The 24,518-nt window shown below is 37.2% G+C and overlaps 1 long non-coding RNA gene across 1 annotated transcript in view; it reads right to left on the bottom strand.

The window, feature by feature from the left end:
- LOC134729461 (uncharacterized) overlaps positions 1 to 24,518 on the bottom strand; it is a 161,998-nt gene that overhangs the window by 55,569 nt on the left and 81,911 nt on the right. The window contains exon 2 of the long non-coding RNA XR_010110572.1: positions 4,457 to 4,517. This is a non-coding gene — a long non-coding RNA (uncharacterized LOC134729461). The remainder of the gene's footprint in view (positions 1 to 4,456; positions 4,518 to 24,518) is intronic.

The raw sequence follows: 24,518 nt of genomic DNA, 5'->3' as shown, positions 1-24,518 counted from the left end.
AAAGAGTACATTCACCAGGAAGATACAGCTCACAGTAGAGTACCCAAATATACGAAGCAAACATTGACAGAATTGAAGGGATAAATGGACAATAACACAATAATAGTAGGATAATTCAATATTCCACTTTTAATAAATGATAGATCAACCAGACAGAAGATCAACAAGGAAATAGAGGACTTGGACAAAATTATAGACCAAATGAACTTAACAGAAATATACAGAATATTCCATCCAACAGCAGCAGAATACACATTCTTCTCAAGAAGACATGGAACATTCTCCAAGTAGATCACATTTTGAGCCATAAAACTAGTCTTAACAAATTTAAGAAAATTGAAATCACACCAAGTATCTTTACTAACTACAATGGAATAAAACTAAAATTTAATAGCAAAAGGAAAACAGGAAAATTCATAAATATATGAAAATTAACACACTCTTGAATAATCAAAGAACAAATCAAAGGGAAATTTTAAAATATCTAGAGACAAGTGACAATGAAAACACATTATACCAAAACTTATGGGATGCAGCAAATGTACTCCTAAGAGGAAAGTTTATAATGTTAAACACCTATATTAAAAAAGCAGAAAGATCTCAAATCAACAACCTAACTTTTTAACTCAAGGAATGAAAAAAAGAAGAAGAAATTAAAACCAAAGAAGGGAAAAAATAGCAAACATTAGAGCATAAATAAATGAAATAGAAAAACATTAGAAAAATCAGTGAAAATAAGAATTAGTTCTTTGAAAAGATCAACAATATTGGCAAATCTTTAGGAAAACTAAGAAAAAAGAGAAAAGATTAAAATAACAAAAAGGAGAAGACATTACAACCAATGCTATAGAAATAAGAAAGATCATAAGACTACTATGAACAATTATACAGCAACAAATAACCTAGAAGAAATGTATAAATTTCTAGAAGGATGTAATCTACTAAGACTAAATAATAAAGGATTAAAAATCAGAACATACTTATAACAAGTAAGGAAATAAATCAGTAACCAAATCCTCCCAACAAAGAAAAGCCCAGGATCATAAGGTTTCATTGGAGAATTCTGCCATACATTTTAAAAATTAGCACCAATTCTTCTCTTAAAAACAAAAAGATGAGGGAACACTTCTATGAGGCATTCTGTGAGGCTAGTGTTAGTTACACTGACACCAAAATGAGACATAAATACTACAAGACAAGAAAACTACAGACCAATACCCCTGATTAATGTTCATGTAAAACCCTCAATAAAATACTAACAAAGAAAATTCAACAGCATATTTAAAAATTATAACTTATAATCAAGTGGCATTTATTACTGGAATGCAAGGATGGTTCAACATATGAGAATCAATCTAATAACCACATTAATAGAATGAAAAACAAAAACCACATAATTATATCAAATTGATGCAGAAAAAGTTTATGGCAAAATGCAGTACCCTTTTATGATGAAAAAAAAAGCAATTAACAAATTAGGACCAGAAGAAAAACTGAAAACTCCCCCTTTACAAAAAGGAACAAGTCAAGAATGCCCACTCTCAACACTTCTAGTCAAACTAGCACTGGAAGTCCTAGCCAAAAACAATTTTTTTTTTTAAATCAGGCAAGAAAAGAAATGAATAGAATAGAAATAGATAATGAAAATGTAAAATTATCTGTATTCTCATAATCACAGATGACATGATATTATACATAGAAAACCTTATAGATTTCACAAAAGACTGTCAGAACTATTAAATAATAAACAAATTCAGAAAAGTTTCAGGACACAAAAATCAGTTGTGTTTCTATACACTAATAATGAGCAATCCAAAAAAAAATTAAGCAAACAACCCCATTAACAATAGCATCAACAAAAATGAAACACGTAGGAATAAACCTAAACAAGTAGGCAAAAGACTTGTACACTGAAAACTACAAAACATTGCTAAAAGAAATTCTAAAGACACAAATAAATGGAAAGACGTCCACTGTACATGGATTGAAAGACTTAGTATTTTTAAATGTCCATATTACTCAAAGCAATCTATATATTTAATGCAATCTCTATCAAAATTGCAATGGTATTTTTGTAGAAATAGAAAACAAAAATTCTAAAACTCCTGTGGAATCTCAAAGGACTCTGAATAGAAGAAATAATCTTGAGAATAAAAACAAAGCTGAAGACCTCATACTTCCTAACTTCAAAACATATTACAAACCTACAGTAATCAAAACGGCATGGTACTGGCATAAGGGCAGACACATAGACCAACAGAACAGATAAGAGAACTCAGAAATAACCTTCACATATATGGTCAAATGATGTTCAGCAAAGGTGCCAAGGCTACACGATACAGAAAAGATAATCTCTTCAACAAATGATGTTGGGAAAACTGCATAACCATGTGTATGTCCTTGCCTTACACCATATATAAATACTAACATAAAATGTATTGAAGACCTAAACATAAGACCTGAACCTATACAACTTCTAGAAGAAAACATAGAGAAAAACCTTCATGACTTTGAATTTGGCAGTGGTTTCTTGGATATGACACCAAAAGTAGAGACAACAAAAGCAAAAATAGTCAAATAAGACTACATCAAACTTAAAAACTTCTGTGCAGCCATGGAAATAATCAGCAAAATGAAAAGGCAACCTATGAAATAAAAGAACATATTTATAGCCATATATCTGAGGCAGATTGAGTATATCTTATTTGAAATATTGAGATCAGAAATGTTTTGAATTTCAGATTTTTTGAGATTTGGGAATATTTGCATTTACATAATGACATATCTTGGGGATGGAAACCAAGTCTATATATGAAATTCATTTACATTTCATATGCACCTTATACACATAGCTGGCAGGTAATTTTATACAATATTGTTAATCATGCATGAATCAAAGTTTTGACTGCTTTTTGACAGTCACCAGTCACATGAGGTCAGGTGTGAACTTTTCCATGTGTGACACCATGTCAATACTCAAAAAGTTTCAGATTTTGGAGCATTTCAGATTTTGAGTTTTTGGATTAGGGATGCTCAACCTGCAATAGGTTAATATCTAAATATATTTAAAAACCCCTGCAACCCAACAACAACAAGAAATTTGATTAAAAAATAAGCACAGGGCTTGAAAGAAGATAAACAAATGAACAACAAGCATATGAAAAGATGTTCAACGTCACCAATCATTGGAGAAATGAAAATAGCACAATACTATATCACCTCATATTCGTTAGGATGGTCATTTGTTCTGTGGTGAACATGTCTATGCAAACCTACCTCCAAAAGTCTGAGGAAGCTGAGAGGCTGAAGAAAGAGGCTGACATATCCAGTTTCTCAGAAAGAAACATTTAATAGGGATTTACAATGCCATGTCTGTGTCTCAGGCAGCGAGACAAGATGGCGGATCCTGGCACCATCTCTTTTATGATCCAGGGCTTATGTACCATAAAAAATGGTATTCATGGTTCAGAAGAGATGTGTAGGGCAACTGAAGTATGATAACATCAAGGTTGTTTTAACCTAAGAGCAGGCTTTACAACAAGTACATGCTTTTACACAAGGAACAATAGATAAAATGAAAATCTTTGAGGCCTTCCCAGAACTGGAGTTAATCAGAAGTCAACATGGCAGATTAGCATCCAAGATGCAGTTGCTTTTGCCCCCATGTCATTAACCACAAATAAGCAAACCAAACAAACAAACAGAAAAGAGAAAATAACAAGTTTTGGAGAAGATATCAAGAAACTGGAATCCTTGTGCATTATTGGTAGGAATTTAAATGGTCACTGGGCATGGTGGCTCACGCCTGTAATCCCAACACTTGGGAGGCTGACGCAGGTGGATCATTTGAGCACAGGAATTCAAAACTAGCCCAGGCAACATGGCTAAACCCCATCTCTACTAAAAATGTTAAAAAATTAGCTGGACCTGGTGGCATATGCCTTAATCCCATCTACTCAAGTGGCTGGGGTGAGAAGATCACCTGAGCCTGGGAAATCGAGGCTGCAGTTAAGCCATGATCATGCCTCTGCACTCCAGCCTGGGCAGCAGGAGTAAGACCCTGTCTCTAAATACATAAATAAAATGGTGAAGCCACTTTGAAAAACAGTATGGAGATTCCTCAAAAATTAAAAATAGAATTGCCGTATGATCCAGCAACCCCACTCCTCAGTACAGATCCAAAGAAAATACTGAAAACATGATCTTGAGAGAATATTTTGCATACCCATGTTCATTATAGCATAATCACAATAGCCAAGAGTTGGAAGCCACCTACAATATACATCAACAGATAAATGGATGAAGAAAATGTGGTATATACAAGCAATGAAATATTATTTGCCTTAAAGTAGAATGAAATCCTGCCACATGCAAAAACAAAAGTGAACCTTGAGGACATTATGCTAAGTGAAATAAGCCAGTCACAAAAAGACAAATACACCAAAATTCCACTTACATGAGGTATCTAAAATATTCGAACTCTTAGAAACAGAAAGTTGAATGGTAGTTCCCAGGGCCTGAGGGGAGGAAGAAAAGGAGAGTTGTTGTTTCATAGATATAGATTTTCCGTTTTACAAGATAAAAAAAGTTCTAGAGAGCTGTTGCCCAAGATGAATAAAGTTAACACACTATACTGTACACTTTAAAATGGTTACAATATTAAATGTTATGTATTGTTGATCACAATTTTAAAAATAGCTACAATTGACTAACTGGGTGCAGTGGCTCACACCTGTAATCCCAGCACTTTGGGAGGCTGAGGCAGGAGGATCACTTGACATCAGGAGTTCGGGACCAGCCTGGCAGACATGGTGAAACCCTGTCTCTACTTTAAAAAATACAAAAATTAGCCGGGTATGGTGCCGCATGCCTGTAGTCCCAGCTACTCGAGAGGCTGAGGGAGAAGAATTGCTTGAACCTAGGAGGCGGAGGTTGCAGTGAGCCAAGATCATACCACTGCACTCCAGCCTGGGTGACAGAGCGAGACTCTGTCTCGGGAAAAAAAAAAAAAAAAGGAGTAGCTACAATCCAAGACAAAGAGAAATTACATCTGTAATAACCCAGAATTAAAGGTCTAGATCAGTGATTCTCAAAGTATAGTTCCTAAACCAGCTGCATTGGCATCACTTAGGAATTTACTAGAAATGAAAATCCTCAGGTTCCACCCCAGACCTACTGAATCAGAAACTCAGGTGGGGTCCCAGCAATCTGTGATTTAACAAGTCTTCCAGATGATTTGAATATACCATTAAAGCTTGAGAATCACTAGTCTTGGTCAGCTATTTTTAAAGTGTGGTTTGTGAGACCTTTTCAAGTCATCCATGAGAGCAAAACCATTTTCATAATGCCAAAATGTTATTTGCCTTTTTGCTCTCCCTCATGAGCGTGTAGTGGAGTTTTCTAGAGACTATCTAATTTATGAAATTATTTAAAAAAGGAATGTAATAGCAAATATGAGAATCCAGCTGTCTTCTCTAAAGCAGAATTTTTTTTTAATTGGCTGCAATGCAAAATGATGCCCCTCTTGTTTGGGAAAATATAGTTATTTTTAAATAAAAATATATTACTTATGCTCTCATGTAGTGGTTTTTTCAATGAATAAATGAATATTTTAAATTTTCTTAGTTTTACTTTTTAATATAAGTTTTCATAGATATAACTCTCATAAACAAAACGTTTTTGGAATTCCTAATACTTTTTAAGGGGATAAAGAGCTTCTGAGACTAAAACTTTGAACTATTGGTCTAAGTATTATCAACATAATGGACGATGGGAAACAGTGTATATGAGAGTAAGCTAACATCCTGTTATAAAGGGGTATAAAATAAGAAAGGATTAAAAAGAAACTTTAGTTAGATAAACTGAAATTTAAAAATTTGATGGCAAAACAGATACAAGTATATTAATAATTGCAACAAATGGACTAACTATTCCAATTAAAAGACAAAGACTTTCAGACTGGATAAACAAAAGATACAAATATGTGTTACTTATAAGAAACACAGATAATACCATTTAGAAATTAAGCAATTAATATTGAAAGTACAAGAATGGGGCCGGGCGCGGTGGCTCACGCCTGTAATCCCAGCACTTTGGGAGGCCAAGGTAGGCAGATCACGAGGTCAGGAGATCGAGACCATCCTGGCTAACATGGTGAAACCCCGTCTCTACTAAAAAATACAAAAAAAATTAGCTGGGGGTAGTAGTGGGCGCCTGTAGTCCCAGCTACTCGGGAGGCTGAGGCAGAAGAATGGCTGAACCCAGGAGGCAGAGTTTGCAGTGAGCAGAGATCGCGCCACTGCATTCCAGCCTGGGTGACAGAGCGAGACTTCGTCTCAAAAAAAAAAAAAAAAAAAAAGTACAAGAATGGGAAAATACCGTGCAAACACTAACCAAGAAAAAGGTGACATGGCTATATTCTCGTCACTCTAATCAGACTTTAAGGTAAGAATAACTCTTAGAGATAAAAACATTTCGATTAATGATAAAAGGTTCAATTCAACAGGAAGATATGCCAATTCTTAATCTGTATACACCTTATAGTTGAGCCTCGATATAAAGCAAAAAAAATGACAAGACTTGCATGCAGTATCTACAAATCTAAAATTATACTAGGAAATTTTAACACACATTTTGCAGTAAATGAGATCACAGGCAAAAATAAATGGGTAAGAATATAAGTGATTTGAAAAATGTAATTATCAAACTTGTCCCAATTTTTATGCATTGAGCAATTACTCCAAAATTTTCCAAGACCCATTCATTCTTCCCAGTTTTCTTGGGAATTTAACAAATATTGCCATATGCCAGTTTACAGAACAAGTTTCAAAAATTTCAAAGGATTGTAGTAATCTAGAGTATGTACTCTGGCCATAGTGGACTTAAGTTAGAAGTATGTAATAAAATCCCTATATGTTTGGAAATTAAGCAACTAATTTCTAAAAACTTAACGGAGCACAGTAGAAATCACAATAGAAATTAGAAAATATTTTGAAATTATACTAATGAAAATATGACATATCAGAATTTGTGAGATGAAGATAAGACCCTATTGAATAGAAATGTACAACATTACATGCACATATTAGAAAAGAAGAAAGGCTGAAAATCAAATAGCTAAGCATTAAGTTAGTTTTTAAGACTAGCAAATTAAACCCTCCCAAAATTTTTAGACACATTTTTTAAAAGAATAGAAATCATGAACTAGAAAACAAACAAACACTAAAGAGTTTCAACAAAGCCACAGGTTGATTCACTGAAAATACTTCTTAGTAAGATTGATAAATGCCTAGCTAGATCAATTTTTTGAAAGATTAAAAGCAACAGGAATGTTAAAATGGACATCGCTACATATCACACAGATATAAAACAATTATGAATAATTTTATACCAATATATTTGAAATTTTAAATAAAAGGAACAATCCTAAAAAAATTATATTGTGCAAGCTAGTATAAGAAGATATAGTTTCCAAAATAAATGCAAGAAAGATATAGAAAATACGTCTTCTGGACATTGGCCCAGTCAAAGAATTAATGACTAAGACCCCAGAAGCAAATGCAACAAAAACAAAAAATAAATAAATGGGACCTAATTAAACTAAAAAGCTTCTGCACAGCAAAAGAAATAATCAAAAGAGTAAACAGACAACTCACAGAGATGGAGAAAATATTTACAAACTGTGTATCTGACAAAGGTCTAATATCCAGAATCTACAAGGAACTCAAACAAATCAGCAAGAAGAAAAATAATCCCATGAAAAAGTGGGAAAATGACATGAACAGACATTTCTCAAAAGAAGATATATGCAAATGACCAACAAACATGAAAAAATGCTCAACATCACTAATCATCAGAAAAATGCAAATTAAAACCACAATGAGATACCATCTTACCCCAGCCAGAATAGCTATTATTAAAAAGTCAAAAAACAAGAGATCTTGGTATGTATGTGGTGAAAAGAAAATGCTTATACACTGCCGGTGGGAATGTAAGTTAGTACAGCCACTACGAAAAACAGTATGGAGATTTCTCAAAGAACTAAAAGTAGGTCTACCATTTGATCCTGCAACCCCACTACTGAGTATCTACCCTAAGGAAAAGAAGTCATTATATCGAAAGACAACTACATGTATATGTTAATGGCAGCACAATTCACAATTGCAAAGATATGAAAGCAATCTAAGTGCCCATCAACCAATGAATGAATAAAGAAAATGCGGTATATATATACACCATGGACTACCATACAGCCATAAGAAAGAATGAAATAATGTCTTTTGCAGCAACTTGGATGGAGCTAGAGGCCATTATTTTAAGTGAAGTAACTCAGGAATGGAAAATCAAAGACTGTATGTTCTGACTTCTAAGTGGGAGCTAATCTATGGGTATGCAAAAGTATACAGAGTGGTATAATGGATATTAAATACTCAGAAGTAAGGAGAGTAGGAGGGGGATGAGAGATATAAACTTACATATTGAATACAGTGTACACTACTCGAGTGACAGGTGCACTAAAATCTCAGACTTCACCACTATACAATTCATCCATGTAACCAAAAAAACCACTTGTACCCCAAAAGGTATTGAAATAAACATATACATATATGTTTATATGTACAAATGTCCTGTACTCATTAAATAAGTTGAATACTAATTAATAAATGAAGAAAAACCTTAGGCCCTGGTATCTTCAGCAGTGAATTTTTCCAAACATTTAAGAAAGAAACAAAACTAGTCTTAGCCAAACTCTTCCAGAGAGTAGAAGAGAAAACAATTATAAACCCATTTTTAAGCTAATAGAATCTTGATATAATATTAAGCTAAATGCACCAAGGATTTATGAAGAAGAAAATGTATAGGCCAGTCTCTTACTCATGTACACAGATCCAAACATCCTCAACAGAGTATTAGTAAATCCAATTCTGCAATCTCCCAAAAAGAATAACCAAGTTGCGTTTATTCTGGGCGTGCCCTGTTGTTTCATACTAAAGTTAACCAATACGATTCTGCAAATTAAGAGAATAAAGAAAAATAAACTCATATAATCACCTTAATAGATGAAAAAGATATAAAACTTTTTAGTATTACATGAATAATTTTTAAATCCTTAGCAAACTAGAATACAAGGGAACTTCCTTAATCTGATAAAGGCTATCTAGAAAGAATGAGAGAGTGAGCATCTACCACACACGGGGACAGGAGAGAAAAATGGTTCACAATGCCAGCTATGCAGTTTGGAACGTTAGGGTGGGTGGGACTTATTCTCAGCCAACACTCAGTTTTTCTGGACTACCTTTTCATCTCATTAATTCATATCCCTTCAGAAAACTCAAGGCCACTTTGATGGAAGATCAAGTGACCTATTTCTCTCTATTCTTATACATACCTGACCCATGCTTTGCATATAGTCACATCATGTCTGTTAGAAACAGTAATTCAGTAGATCATAATCCCTAAAACATCACTACTAAGTTTTATTATTCTTCCCTACCCACTGTCATTGGAGTGGAATGTTTCTTTCTTTTTTTTTTTTTTTTTGCAAGTGGGAGTTAAATCTCTCATCTGGACCATAGTGTGTTGACTTCGCTCTTCCCTGTACCCATTAAATTAACTAAGCAATAATTTCCTGACTGGGGAAGTAATCGGGATAGCTTCACTTTCCCAGGTTTCCTCCCTCCTTTTTGGTGTGTTAGGTTTGTGTTTTGCTCTTTTCCCTTCTCTCCTCTTGTCCCTCTATCTGATTTGGCTGAGGATTATTTTTACTTTTTCCCATCATTCTTTCAGCTTTATCTACTTGGAAATATCAGTCAACCAAAGTTTAAGTGGATGCAAGTCTTATCCTATGATTTTAAAGCTTTCATAAGCTAAAGTTCTATGTCCAACATTATTACATTTAAAGAAAATAACAAAGAGTTTGAAATTACAAGGGAGAGTGTAATCTTCACATTCCTAGCCACCATAACTCTGGAAAAACACACATCTTTTGTTCCTGATTCAAAATATTAATTTCCTACAGAGCTCCCAGCTTCATAAATACACAGCTTCCTTGGGAAAATCCCCATAACACTAGAAAGCCACTTTATCCTGTTTCAGTGAACATAGTTCTTAAGGAGGCTTGCATAGAAAAAAAGGAAACCAAAATATTTAAGGACTGGTTTTAGCATTAATTACATAATTTATAAATTATCTTACATAGTTATGAATTCTGAACAATTCTGAAGGGCCTAATCCACTTAGCCCTTAACTCTGCTAACATGCAGGTCTACTTATCTATAAAGAGAGGCAACAATTTGAACATTGCTATGGACATCTGTAGACATCTTTCAGTGGGAAGCTGAAAATTTTTCACTATAGGAAGACATTACCATTTCTGGCAATGGTCAGATCACCAGATTCCAGGGGGAGGTCAGGTAAGTGGACTTTTCTTTTTCTCTCCCTCTTACCCACTCCTTTTCTCTCTATCCCAACTCCACTAATTGAAAATGGTAGTAAGTAGATACCTTGGAGCCTCTAGCCCTCTGACTACAATAAGTCCTGAAATCATCTTTACATCACTAGAAAAGAGATATTTGCCTCCTGGTGGTTTAAAGCAACAGCATCAAGACTTCCTCTGCTTTCTTTGAGTTCTGTACAACTGGAGTCAGATTCCTTGAGGAGGAGGGGAGAGAGGACCATATAATGAGTAGATAGACCAAAGTCAGATCATAGGAAGGCAAGTTGGTGCAAATACTTCCTCAGCCCTCTCTTCATTTCTTCTGCATTTGGAGATTTTGTTACAACTCGAGTTCCCTTTCTCTCAAATGAAAGCCTAGTGTGGAGCATAGGTTTTTCAAGATACAAGGGCAAAAGCCTACTAATTAAGCCCAGCTGTTGGCCTCTGCTCTCCCTCCATGAATCTGGCCTTACATCAGAAGTCTTACATTTGGGGAAAGGAGGGCTGGTAACTCCAAGTGCACAGGGGAAGGGAAGTTTGATTTTCATGTAAAAAGCACAGAGGGATTTTTGAAGCCATAATCCTTTGTTTAGCTGCGTTGTAATAGATAGTACACTTGCTTTGCAGCAAAAGGATTTAGGGCTTTCCAAAGGGTTGAGAGGTCTTGGAACACGTCTCCACTGCAGGCTACAAAATCATGTTGTCAAGAAACTTGAAATAATATAAACAATGATTATAAAATCCACATGCCACTTGGAAAAGGGATGTGGTAAGAAGAAAATGAGATAATATCAGTTAAGTGACCTGTAATAGCAGCAGTAATTGTCCCTATTGTATAAATTTAATGTTTATTTTCCTATGCTGTTCTTCATTAGAGGTAACAAGTCTTGATGTTTTGTTAATACTAACCCTTCCAAAGTCATCAAGACACTGTACATAACTTATGTTACATCATCATCCTCATTTCCTTGGCCATATTCATGAATTCATTCAACAAATATTTACTGAATACCTATTACATACCAGGCTAAGTACTAAATGCTGGAGGTTCAAAGATGGGCAAGATCTGGTCCTTGCTCTTAAAAGGCTTACAACTGAGTTAGAGAAACAGACACATGAACAACTAACTCAAACATAAAGCAGAGAGAGGTAAACACACCAATAGTGAAGAGGTTAAGGTGAAGATTCTTGCAAAGCAGCGCTGGAGAGTTACAAAGCGGGCAGCCAATTCAAACTAGGAGGGGACAGGGAAGGGAGTTAGAAAAAACTTCCAAGAATAGAGGAAGTTTGCACTACCTTCCGAACTGAATGAGGACTTGGTGTCCACCAAATCAAAGAGAGAGAATTGGGTAAGAGAGTAGCCTAAACAAGGTAGGGAAAGCCACAGGACCATGGGTCACCAAGACGTCGTAGTACAATGGCAAATCATATCTGTGCCTCGAACCAGGGAATGGAAGGAATTCAGGCAGGAGTGGAGGAGTAGGCTGGAACCAGATCATAAAAGACCTTGTTTGTGCCTTGTCGTACTCCCACCTCTTCGTGGCCAAAGAGAGGCGGCCAGCCAGATACTAAGGAGCAGCTCGAGGCATGAGATCACAAGCACATAAGCACAGAAACCCCATTATACGAGCTTCCAGAGGGGACACCAAACAGTCCAGAGATACTGCAACTCACAAGTCCACTTCCAAAACTCAGGAACTTGGACTTTTGTTTTTGCTGCAGGGCTGGATTCAGAGAGCACACAATGCCCAGTGTTGAAAGCCCCTTTTTGGAAGGAAGAACAGTTGCACATCTGGGAAAGGTTAGGGTCAAACATATAAATGAGGGGAGCGGAGCACATTACTCTGAGACACTCCGTCTGTGACGTCAATCACTGCTGGGTTTGGACAGAGGCTCTCTCTTGTGCAGCAGTCAGGGACCCATTAACTTTGCCCAGTGCCTGAGTGTTTATGTGGAAAATGTGAGGCCAGGAAGCCTCTCCTAATTATGATTTGGAGGTTGTCAAGCAGCTATTCTTTAGTAATTGGTTTCTGTCTTTTCTACCTTCCCAGCACCACTCAGTTTCTATTTTCTCTTTTGTTCTAGCCCTATTTCTCTCTTTCTCCTTCTCATCTGCTCTTAAAAAAAAAAAAAAAAAAAAAAAAAAAAAAAAATCCATTAGAGACCTTGGTGATTGCCTCCACTCTTCTCCTCTCCATGGCTGCAGGCCCAGCTGGGAAGCGAATTTTCAGAGCACATAGTCACATATAACATAGTGAGTGTCTGCCTATCGATTACTTTCTTTTTCAAACTTCTGGGAGCAAGCCATACTCTACACAGGCACCAGCATGGCCACTCTCCACTGCCAAGTCATAAAGAGACAGGAAATTGGGCCAGCACCATCTCTTACCCTCTCTGGTATCAACCAAATCTAAAGAAAAGGATGGCAGATGCCAAAATCTGTATGTAGGAAAGTGTTCTCAGCCCGTATTTTTCCTCCCTATTCTTACCTCTATCCTATCCCAACACACCCAAGGCCATTATCACATACTCAAATAATAACTTGGAGAACTAAAAACCTGCATCTTGTCACTACCATTATTCTATGTTCTTCTGGGCCAGTGTGAGACACCCCAGTGCTCCACTGCCAACTCCAAGGGAAAAAATTGTTAACATCCCCTTATAACAAGTGATCATCTATATACAGATGACCCACTTTAAGAATGACTGATGATTGACAGGGCAGTTTAAGTTCAAGTCTACCTTTATGTTTGCTCAGCTACTTTCCCCACCACCCATTGATCAGCCTCCTCCTCACTAAGTGCTGCTGGGAAGCCTGAGAAAGGCGGAGAAGAGTAAAAACACTTGGAAAACACAAACAAAATTTAATGATAAAAATTTAATGGTGCCAGCATCAACCAAGCAAGAACTGAAAGGCAAATAAGAAAGAGAGAGAGAGAGAGAAATATGTATATATTATTATTCATTTTTCTATATATATACAATATACATTCATATATACAATATACATATATATTATGTATATATACACATACATATACACACGTATATATACACATACATATACACACACTATATATGTATATATACACACTATATATGTATATTTATATATATGCACACACACTATATATCAGAGAGAGTGAGAGGTCTATACAGATACCGATATGGTTTGGCTGTATCCCACCCAAATCTCATACTGAATTATAATCCCCATAATCCCCACATGTCAAAGGAGGGGCCTGGTGGGAGGTGATTGGATAATGGGAGCAGTTTCCCCCATGCTGTTCGCATGATAGTGAGTGAGTTCTCATGAGATCTGATGGTTTTATAAGGCAGTTTTCCCTGCTCTGGCTGGCTCTTCTCTCCTGCTGCCATGTGAAAAAGGTCCTTACTTCCCTTTCACCTTCCACCATGATTGTAAGTTTCCTGAGGCCTTCCCAGCCATGTGGAACTGAGTCAATTAAACCTATTTCCTTTATAAACTACTCAGTTTCAGGTAGCATCTTTACAGAAGTATGAAAACAGACTAATGCAGATATTTATTACCTAATTTTTAATTTATATTTTATTGATGTAAATGTTACATTTGATAATGTACACGTATCTTTAATAAACACCTAGGTAAATTTCCATGCATGTGCACACACATGTGTATGTGTGTATGAATTAAACAAAGCTGTTTATCTATCTGTCTATCTAACTATAAAGCTTCCTTCATAACCTTCTCAATCAATACCCACCACTGGAGGGAACCACTATGCTGACTTCTGTCATCATAGATTAGTTTTGTCTGTCTTTGTCATCATATACATTGAATCATACAGTATGTACTCTTTTTGCCATCTGGCATCTTTTGGCCAATATAATATTTGTGAGATTTCCACTTTGTTACATTTAACAAGATTCTCTTTCATTGCTGTGTAGTATTCCATTATATGAATATACCACAATTTATCCATTCCACTGTTCAATCACTTAATTTTGAAAATATTATTAGTTCTTTAGGACAACCTGGCCTACTCATCTCCTTCAGTCGGGTACTAACTACACTATAGTAGACTCTACACCAGTGGTTTACAACCTCAGTTGTATGTTGGCATCATTTGAATACATTTTTACATTACTGTGGCTTTTAACTGTAGCTAGATGCTCATGGGGATCACGGAAACCTCTGTGAGAAGACATAGCTCCCAAGAATTCCTAAAATAATTCAAAGATTTATTTATTTTGATTTGGATTAGATAATTTAAAATGTAATTATTTTATTTACATTTTATATAAATATATTTTATAGAAAATGTATTTATTTTATTTGTAATTATTGAATTATTCTGTGCTTATGTAGCATGATGTAGAGATGATGATGATGATGATGACATACATTACATGTTCATGCTTCCTGTATACCAGGCACTGTGCTAAGCACCATACACTTGCACTCTCTAGGTGGCTCACTATTGAAATCCCAGTACCTTGCACTATGGCTGGCACATAGCAGGTGTTCAAAATTTACTATGTAAGCAAATTTAAGTTGATCTCCACAACAACCTTTTGAAATGAGTTTCATTCTCTCTATTTTAAGAAGAAAATTAAATGTCAGAAATTTAAAAACTTACCTGAAGTTACTGAGCACAAACATGGGGAAAAGTAGGAATCAAATCCAGGTTTTCACCATTCTACTAGTGTATCCTTGCATAAGGCCTAAAGACATGGCCTTTCTGGTAAGGTAGGAATAGGAGGAGAGCAGTGTTGATCCCAGATCAGAATTTGGATGACCTGGGTGGAATCTGAAAGAAATTTAGATACGAGGAAAAAGTGGGGTGCTTGTTTTCAATAACAATTGACTATGGGCAAGGCACCTTGCTCACTGGAGTGGGAAGGGTGAGGATATCTATTAATTTTCAACAACCTCTATAAGTTTGTTTTATTATCTCCACTATATAGGTGAGGAAACTAAGGCTTCAGGACATTAAATATTATACAATACAAGGCCATGAGTTCACAAAAGTTGTGTAAGCACAGTTCTGAACTAGGTCTATCACATTTCCAGGTCCATGCTCTTTCTACTGCATCCTGCTGACAAGAAGGGAAAGTGTGGGAACTGATGGAGGTTCGGCAGGCTCTGTTGTCAGCCCAACAAAAGCACCAAAGAAGGTAGGAGGAAAATAGAAATTGAAATAATACATAAAGTTACAGCTTTTGTTTACTGAACACTTATGATATGCTAGAGAATGTACTAGGATTTTTCATGCGTTATCTAATTAATCTTCACAACAATCTCTGAGGAAGGAAGTATTTTTATTCCCGCATTACAGATGAGTCACTGAGAGTTAGAGAGGTCAAATCACTTACACAATCACTGTTCCTAAACAGCCAAGCCAAGATTAGAAGTCAACCATTTGGCACCCAATTGCACACTCTTAACCCCTATGCTACCTGGACTCTTGAGGCAGAGATTGGGTAGAAGCAAAGCACCTACCCATGTGGGTAGAAGCAAAGCACCAGGAGAAGTTCCAGGAAGCTGTGGTATACCAGATCTAAGAAAACTCTAGGTCCAAGGCCAATCCATGGCATGGAGGTTAAATCTGTAGACCTGTGGTCATGACCTAAAGGTGATAGGTGAACCTAGGGACCAAACAGTGTATTTCCAGGGATCAAGATGGTTGAAAATGAAATATAAACAGTATGAATACATTTTCAAGAATAGATAATGACCTTAAAAGTTGCAATTAGGTGAGGTTCCAGCTCCCTGGTTCTCCCAAACAAAAGAAAATCAGGAATAAGTTAAAGAATGTTTTAAGCCTAAACCAATATATTGATTGTTATGAGATGCTGAACTGAGGACACTCCTTTAGGCCACCTAATAGAAGTGGTGAGATATCCTTGTGTTCATCACCTGTGCTTCTCAGACTTAACAATTTGCACTTAAAAATGTCAACCTTACCTCAGCTCGACTATCTACTAAGACATGTGTATTTGTAATAGGCAACCTTAAATAGCTACATTCCAGACACTTCATGGGGTTTGTAATCTTGGAGAAGATAGTCTTGTGGAGTACTCTGCTGCCAAATACCTACCAAAAGCCTATCAGAGCAAAACAAAATTTGAGAATTATTTTTAGAAATAAAAACAGAATCTTTAATTAATCTGATTATAAAAATAACACATTTACTGCATGCATACAATCCCCGTGCCAGCTGTGGTCTCCTGTATTTTAAGATTAAAAAAAGATTGTATGAACCCCTTCTTTTTGCCTTGAGGTAAAATCCATTATCTTCCCCGTGATTTCAATGAAATACTACAAGGTTTACGTGCCTGTAATCACCAATGGCTCTGTCTTCTGGCTTTCTCTGAATCTTGGTTCTTTACTGTGCCTTACTCTAATTCCAGTCTGGTGTTGATCTACATGCAAAAATCAGTTACATTCTTCTTGTACAAGTTCTTGGTGTGTGCAACAGACTATAATAAACAGACATGGCAGCAATGCAAATAACTAAAATCCACCACATCACTGAGTCACACTCATTTCTCCTTTCTCTTGCTCCCACTCTTTTCTCTACTCTTCTTCCACCCTCAAATTCCTTTGCATTTCCAATGCACAGTGAGTTAGTTGTCTCTTGCGCGATTTTGTATCTTGCTAACCCAAGTCCTCGGTGCCACACCTTCTTCTCCTAGCAGCTTATAAAGGTATTTTATGAAAGAAATACAACACTTTTTTAAAGATGAAATCTTGTGCCTGCCAGTATGATTTTTTAACCTCACTGTTAGAGCTATGCATTGTTAATCTCCAAGAAAGGAATCACATGTGGCTATTTGCAAATATTTGAACTTTTGTTTCCTTAGCACATCCTTCAGGCCTAATGATGTACCATGGAAAACACTGGAAAATGCTGGATGAATCCCATTAGTAAATAAAACAAAAACCCTAGAAAGAAAGTTTTATAACAGTGGTATCCTATATCTCATGACCAGTCCCTTAGACAATAGGAAATTTGTTCACACTCAGTAGCATAGCCAAGGGACAAAAGCATTGAGAAAAATCAAAGGCACTATCACCTCTCTAAAAGTAAAATACTTAGAAAGGAAACATTCTTCCAAGCCATAATACAATGAGTATGACCTAGGTAAAATATCCTTTTCCTACTGGCTGTGATCTACTCAGTCTTAAAATTCTGGGAAGATGATTTTCTTAATGAAGTCATCATAGAATTCTCTACTTCAGAAAGGTTAAGTGCTATAATTTCTTACCTCTACACTCCTGTAATGCGTTACTCATACAGCTAGCAGGGCCCTTAATGAATTGCAGTATTGTTCATTATCTGTTCCTCTTCTGTGCTCCTAACTAGATGGAGAGTTCCCTGATGTCAGGGAATGTGGTACTGCACTTCTCAATTGACATGAATGAAAATGAAATTATTATTTGGATTGTCCAGTTAAATGAAAGTATAGAAACTACTTTTACAGGCCGGGCGCAGTGGTTCACACCTGTAATCCCAGTCTTTGGGAGGCTGAGGCAGGTGGATCACCTGAGGTTAGGAGTTCAAGACCATCCTGGCCAAAATAGTGAAACCCCATCTCTACTAAAAATACAAAAAATAAAATAAATTAGCTGGGCATGGTGGCACATGCCTGTAGTCCCATCTACTCATGAGGCTGAGGCAGCAGAATCGCTTGAACCCAGGAGGCAGAGATTGCAGTGAGCCAAGATCATGCCACTGCACTCCAGCCTGGGTGACCAAGCAAGATTCTGAGAAAGAAAGAAAGAGAGAAAGTGAGAAAGTGAGGAAGGAAGGAAGGAAGGAAGGAAGGAAGGAAGGAAGGAAGGAAGGAAGGAAGGAAGGAAGGAAGGAAGGGAATTTTACAATAAGTAAAAAAATGTTTAAAACTTTCAGTTGCCTAGAAATCTCCACATCTTTTCAGTTTCCCATAAACTTTCAGTAAGCTTTTTTGAGGACTCAAAAAATTCAGCAATTAACTTCTTTAGCTTAGAAATGACAAGATAAAGTCCAAGTGGAAATAAAAAAGAAAAACTTGAACTTTCAAACATTCAACTATAAGCCAAAGGAAATATAGTTAGCAACAGATCAAATAAAAATAAGAGCAAGAGGAAGAAGTTGGAAATGCTAAATTATACCATTTTTAATTATTTCAAAGTTTAATTTTGCTAAATGCATACAGATATCATAGGTATAAATTTAGTAAACTAATAGGAGAAATTGAACAGACATTTTGAATAGAGGAATATTAATAATTAATGTAAAACACCTATAACCAATAGCATATATTTTTTCATTGTTTAGAGAAGATAAATTATTTTCAGACTTCCAGAAAAAGTTTGGATTACACAAACTAAAATATTTTAAAATAAAGAAAAAATTATGAAACAATAGTTAAAAGAACAAATGAATGGAGTGTTAAGATTATGTAAAGGATTTATCATAAAAATTAGTAGTAGTCATATATTAAGAATTAAACACAAGCTCCAAATCAGTAAAATGCCCATATTAATAAGAGAAAAAATGAAATACCCATATACCCATAGCAAAAATGACAAAAACAAAGTCATTTACTTAAAATATGTGGGGAAATCTCAGCTCTCTACATTTACTGGAGATGCAAATCAAACTTGTAAAAAGGTATCACTTTCAAAATTGGTGGATGGAGCAATGAAATGACAGTTTCATAGTCATAATAGTAAGTCACAATAAATAGTTTAATGTGGCTGTTGTACAGAGGGCAGAGTGGCGGAAATGGGACTAATACTTTCTGTTTTTCCTCTCTTCCTAAGTTTCCTGGCTGACATTTTACTACATCATCATATACGGCGAACTGGATTGTGAATGCCCTTAGATGCCATTGGAAGGGATTTAGATTTCACTTTCTAAGTAGGCAATGCGAGTCCCTTCAGAGATTGTGAAGTGGAAGAATATCATGATCAAATCTGTGGGGCTGGTGAATAGAGACAAATCTGATGTCTGGGGTTATATTATTGAGATTCAATAAATGCTAATTCTATACTTACTTATTGAGTGCCTAATATGTGCAAAACTTCATGCTGAGGAATAAAGCATAAAGAAAATAGATGAAGTTCCAATCCTCATGAATCTTCTTGTCCAGTGGGGACATTACTGTAGTCCATAAAAAAGATTAATTAAATCAGATGAGAAACCCGAGAATCAAAGAATACTTGGCCTAACCATAGTGCCAGTGATTATTTTATGCAATCCTCTCACATTTACAGAAAATAAAGACGCAGCTAAGAAAGAATCACAGTTCTAACTTGAGTTTAGCGGCTGCATATTTGGATATGGGCTATAATTTCAGATAATTTCAGATTTGGGAATCTGTGATACAGAAATTTAGGCATGAACCTTAAACAAAGTATTCCTATGAATTATAGTTGCTCAGTGGTATTTATCTTCTCAGAATTTCTCATCAGTGGAGGAATAATATGCAAGATACAACAAAGAGCAATTTTGAAAAGGCACCCAATGGTGCTACTTTTTACCTTAAATTTACATAAAAATACACAGGCTGGGCACAGTGGCTCATACCTGTAATCCCAGCGCTTTGGGAGGCTGAGGCAAGTGGATCACTTGAGGTCAGGAGTTCAAGAACAGCCTGGCCAACATGGTGAAATCCTATATCTACTAAAAATATAAAAATTAGCCAGGGGTGGTGGTGTGCACCTGTAATCCCAGCTATTTGGGAGGCTGAGGCAGGAGAATCACTTGAACCTGGAGGCAGAGGTTGCAGTGAGCTGAGATCGCACCACTGCACTCCAGCCTGGGCAACAGAGCAAGACCCTGTTTCAAAAAAAAGACAGATAAATGTAGATATAGATATAACTAGACTTTTCATTTGCATGGTAACATGATGATTGTAGAAGGCTATGCACAGAGAGGCTGTGTCAGCCAGGAAGCTTAGGAAGAGAGGAAATACAAAAAGAGCACTGGAACATCAATAATACGTAGCACTGTAACAAACCGTCAACTGCACACACATGAGTATCAGCAAAAGCACACCCTGAGGTCTGAAAGTTCCATGTGAATTTTAAATTCTGTTTTCACTTCAATGATAATACATCACTGAACTTAATCTAAAAACATTCTGCCTATTCTAGATGACCACTGGATAACAGAGTTTTTCCATACAATTTCAGGGCCCTTGCTTTTGTGATGCTAATTGCATTAGCACTAAGTGAAGGCCAAATGACCCCACAGAGCACTTTTTAATTGAAGGTTTACAGTTGTGCAGAGAAAGGAATTGAAAGAACTGAAACATCACGTAGAAGAACATCACATAGATACCTTAAATGCAAAACTCCTTGTGCTGTGTCTGCCAGTAGTCTGTTAAGTTGTGAGTGGATGCTATGATATCCACTTCTCAGTATAAGTAAGAGTAATAGATTCACGTGAAGAAATGTCATTCAGTTTTTTGGGCTGTAATGCCTATAATAATTATTAAAAACAATTATAGGTTGGGTGCAGTGGCTTACGCCTATAATCCCAACATTTTGGGAGGTCAAGGCAGACCAATTGCTTGAGGTCAGGAGTTTGATACCAGCCTGGTCTACATGGCAAAGCCCTGTCTCTACTAAAATTACAAAAATTAGCAGGGTAGGATGGCACATGCCTGTAAACCCAGCTACGTTAAGAGGCTGAGGCATGAGAATCGCTTGAACCCAGGAGGCAGAGGTTACGGTGAGCCAAGATGGCGCCACTGCGCTCCAGCCGGGGTGATAGAGTGAGACTCTGTCTCAAACAAACAAACAAGAAATTATAAATATATATTTATATATTTAACCCAGTTAGAATTTCTCCTGGTTTTGTATATATACATATATATACATATATACATATATATGTATATATATAAATTATATATATAAACCAGGAAAACACACATATATATATAATTATATATATATAATCGCATATACATATAATCTTGTTATTTCAATAGCTTTTGGGGTACAAGTGGTTTTTGGTCATATGGATGAATTGTATAGTGGTGAAGTCAGATTTTAGTGCACTGGTCACCAAGGAGTGTACATTGTACCCAATATGTGATTTTTTATCCCTCACCCCCGCTCACTCCCCCCACTTCTGAGTATCCAGTGTCCATTATACCTCTCTGTATGCTTTTGTGTACCCATAGCTTAGCTCCCACTTAGAAGTCAGAATATATATTTGGTTTTCCATTTCTGAGTTACTTCACTTAGAATGATAGCCTCTAACTCCATCCAAGTTGCTGCAAAAGACATCATTTTGTTCATTTTTTATGGCTGAGTAGTATTCCATGGTGTATATATAACACATTTTCATTATCCACTTATCAATTGATGGTCCATTATCTTTGCAATTGTGAGTTGTGCTGCCATAAACATATACATGCAGGTGTCTTTTCAATATCACTACTTCTTTTCCTTTGGGTAGATACCCAGTAGTAGGACTGCTGGATTGAATGGTAGATTTACTTTTAGTTCTTTGAGAAATCGCCATAATGCTTTTCCTAGAGGGCTGTGCTAATGATGGTGCCTGCAGCCCATCTGGGGCAGCCGCTACCATTACGCTGGCTGCAACAGCGAAGTTCAGCCAGGGCTGCACACTCCGTGGAGCTGGCAACAAGTGGGAATCACAACACTTCCGAGCTGATGGGGAGGGAATTCCCCATGTGCAGCTACAACAGCCCAAGTCATGGCTGCAGACTCGGGCCTCCCACTCCACAGAGCAGGAAGGAGCCCCACCCCCTCGGGCACAGCTGCAGCCACCCAACCCAGGCTGCACAGTCAGGCATCTCTGCACTATCGGGGCATGGGAAGGCCTCCCCTGAGAGGAGGAGAATCTCTTGAACCCGGAGGCAGAGGTTGCGGTGGGCCGAGATCGCGCCACTGCACTCCAGCCTGGGCAACAAAGGCGAAACACCGTCTCAAAAAAAAAAAAAAAAAAAAATTTTTTTTGAAGTAGGGACTATTATTCCTATTTTACAGATGATGAAACTGAAGTCTTCAAGGAAATTATATAATTTGCCTATGTTTACACAGCTACCACGTAGAAAATCTGGGATGCTACGCAGTCTAACAGCTTTCATTTTCAACCGCATGTGATACTGATTACTGCTATGAAAGAAATAATGGTAATTTCTTGGAGTTACAGTTCAGGGAACTATAACAGTGGGCCCTGACACAGTATGGGGCGGGGAGAGGGTCCAAGAAGGCTTTTCCTGAGAAAATGAGGTTTCAGCAGAGAAATGAAGGGGAAAAAAGGAGTTAACTAGGCATGTGGAAGTTGGAGGAGCTTTGTATGTAGAGGAAACCGCATGCAGGGCGGGCCTGGGTTGGAAAGCAGCATTATGCTCTTGAAGAAGTGAAAGTTCATTCCATGGGCTGTTGTTCACTTTATGGTGGCGAGGCTGGAAGCGATGATGACTGTGTGTGTCATGGGGAGAGAAATGAACTGATGTGGGTCAGTGCATTTCTGCTCTGACTACCCGGGGGCCCATCACTACAGCAGTGGCCTTATTTTTCCTATTAAGTCTCTTTCAGTTTGAGTTCAAGATCACTAGCATATTATCCTTTTCTCAGCCCTGTGTCTGCCTTCTCATTAGTATTTGGATGAAGATGAAACTCCTTAAAATCCCTCCGAGTGCTGCGTGGGCTGGAGGCTTCTGCTCTCCGCTGTCCTTTTCACCCTGCTCCCTCCTACTCTCTGTGCTCCCAGCTTCTCACTACGCTGAATTTTTTTTTCAGTCCTTTATGTTCCTTTTGTCTCTTTTTGTCTGAGTGATTGTCCTTTCCCTCTTTGCTTGTTCATGTATTCAAAAACTATTTTCTAGAACCTGCTATGTGTTAAGCACTGTTGTAGGCACTGGAGTTACAACTAAAATTCAAGACATGTATGGAGGGGTTGGGTTGGGAAGGGCAGACAGAGAAAAAAGAGGAAGTAAACAAGAAGAAATAGCAGCTCATGATGATATCATGCAGAGAATTAAAGTCAAAAGATCTGATGGAGAGAAACTAGGTGTAGGTTGGATGGGTGGTTAGGGAAGACCTTTCTAAAGATGTAATATTTAAGCTTGAGATCTGGATAACGAAAGGAGACAGACAGGCAAAAGTAACAAGGAAAAATATGTCAGAAAGAGAGAACTACAAGCTCAAAGGCCATAAGCTGGGAATAAGCATGGAATGTTTGAAGAACTGAAAGAAGGATTGTGTGACCAGAGTGGAGTTAGGGGTGGGGCTCGGGGTGGGAGTGGAAATAGTAACAGTTGAGTCAAAAGTTACGAATGTCGGGTGTCGTAGGGCTGTGTGAGTCAGTGGGAGGAGTTTAGATTTTATTCCAATTACCACTGGAGGGATTTTAGAAGAGCGACAGGATAGGATTTACCTTTTAGCTGAGATTTACCTTTTGGCTGCTAAGTGGAGAATGAAGTCTTGATGCAAACATCGAAATAGTTCACGAGAGAGGGGATGTTGATGTCTTGGCCCTGGGTAGTGGTGTGAAAGTGGTGGATTTTGCATACTATAAGGGAGGAGCAGGCAGTGTTAACTGACAAACTGCTTTGGGGTAGGGAAAGAGTGAGGGAAAGAGAAAAATCGGAAAGAATTCCTAAACCTTTGTTTTGATCAATTGGAGGGACGGTGGTGCCACTTACTAAAACAGAAAGGCTATGAGAAGGGTTGATGTTTGGTGTGAGCAGGACTGAGAATTCTGCTTTGAACATGCCAAGGTGAGATGCCTGTGTGCCATCCAAGTGAACTCTCAGGTCTGAAGTTTTGAGGAGAGAAAGGACTAAATGTGTACGTGTGAGAGAAATCGTCACATACATGGTGCTTAAAGCCATGGAGAGATGTGTGGGTAGGGAAGAAATGAGGGCCCATCTGGTTCACTGCTGCCCAATGTTCCCCAGTGTTTCCCCCTCTGGTGTCTCCTTCCTCACTGGTGCCTTCCTGATCCCCTGCTTAGAAAAATCCCTGTTGTAAACGCTTATAACCATTGTGTACCCTCCTTCACAACTCTCAACACAGTTGAAATCTCCATGTATTTGTGTAATTGGTAATGCAATGATAATGTGACTA

Source organism: Pan paniscus, chromosome 19, assembly GCF_029289425.2.
Source record: "Pan paniscus chromosome 19, NHGRI_mPanPan1-v2.0_pri, whole genome shotgun sequence".
Lineage (NCBI taxonomy): Eukaryota > Metazoa > Chordata > Mammalia > Primates > Hominidae > Pan > Pan paniscus.
This window is presented reverse-complemented; position numbering and strand designations above follow the sequence as displayed.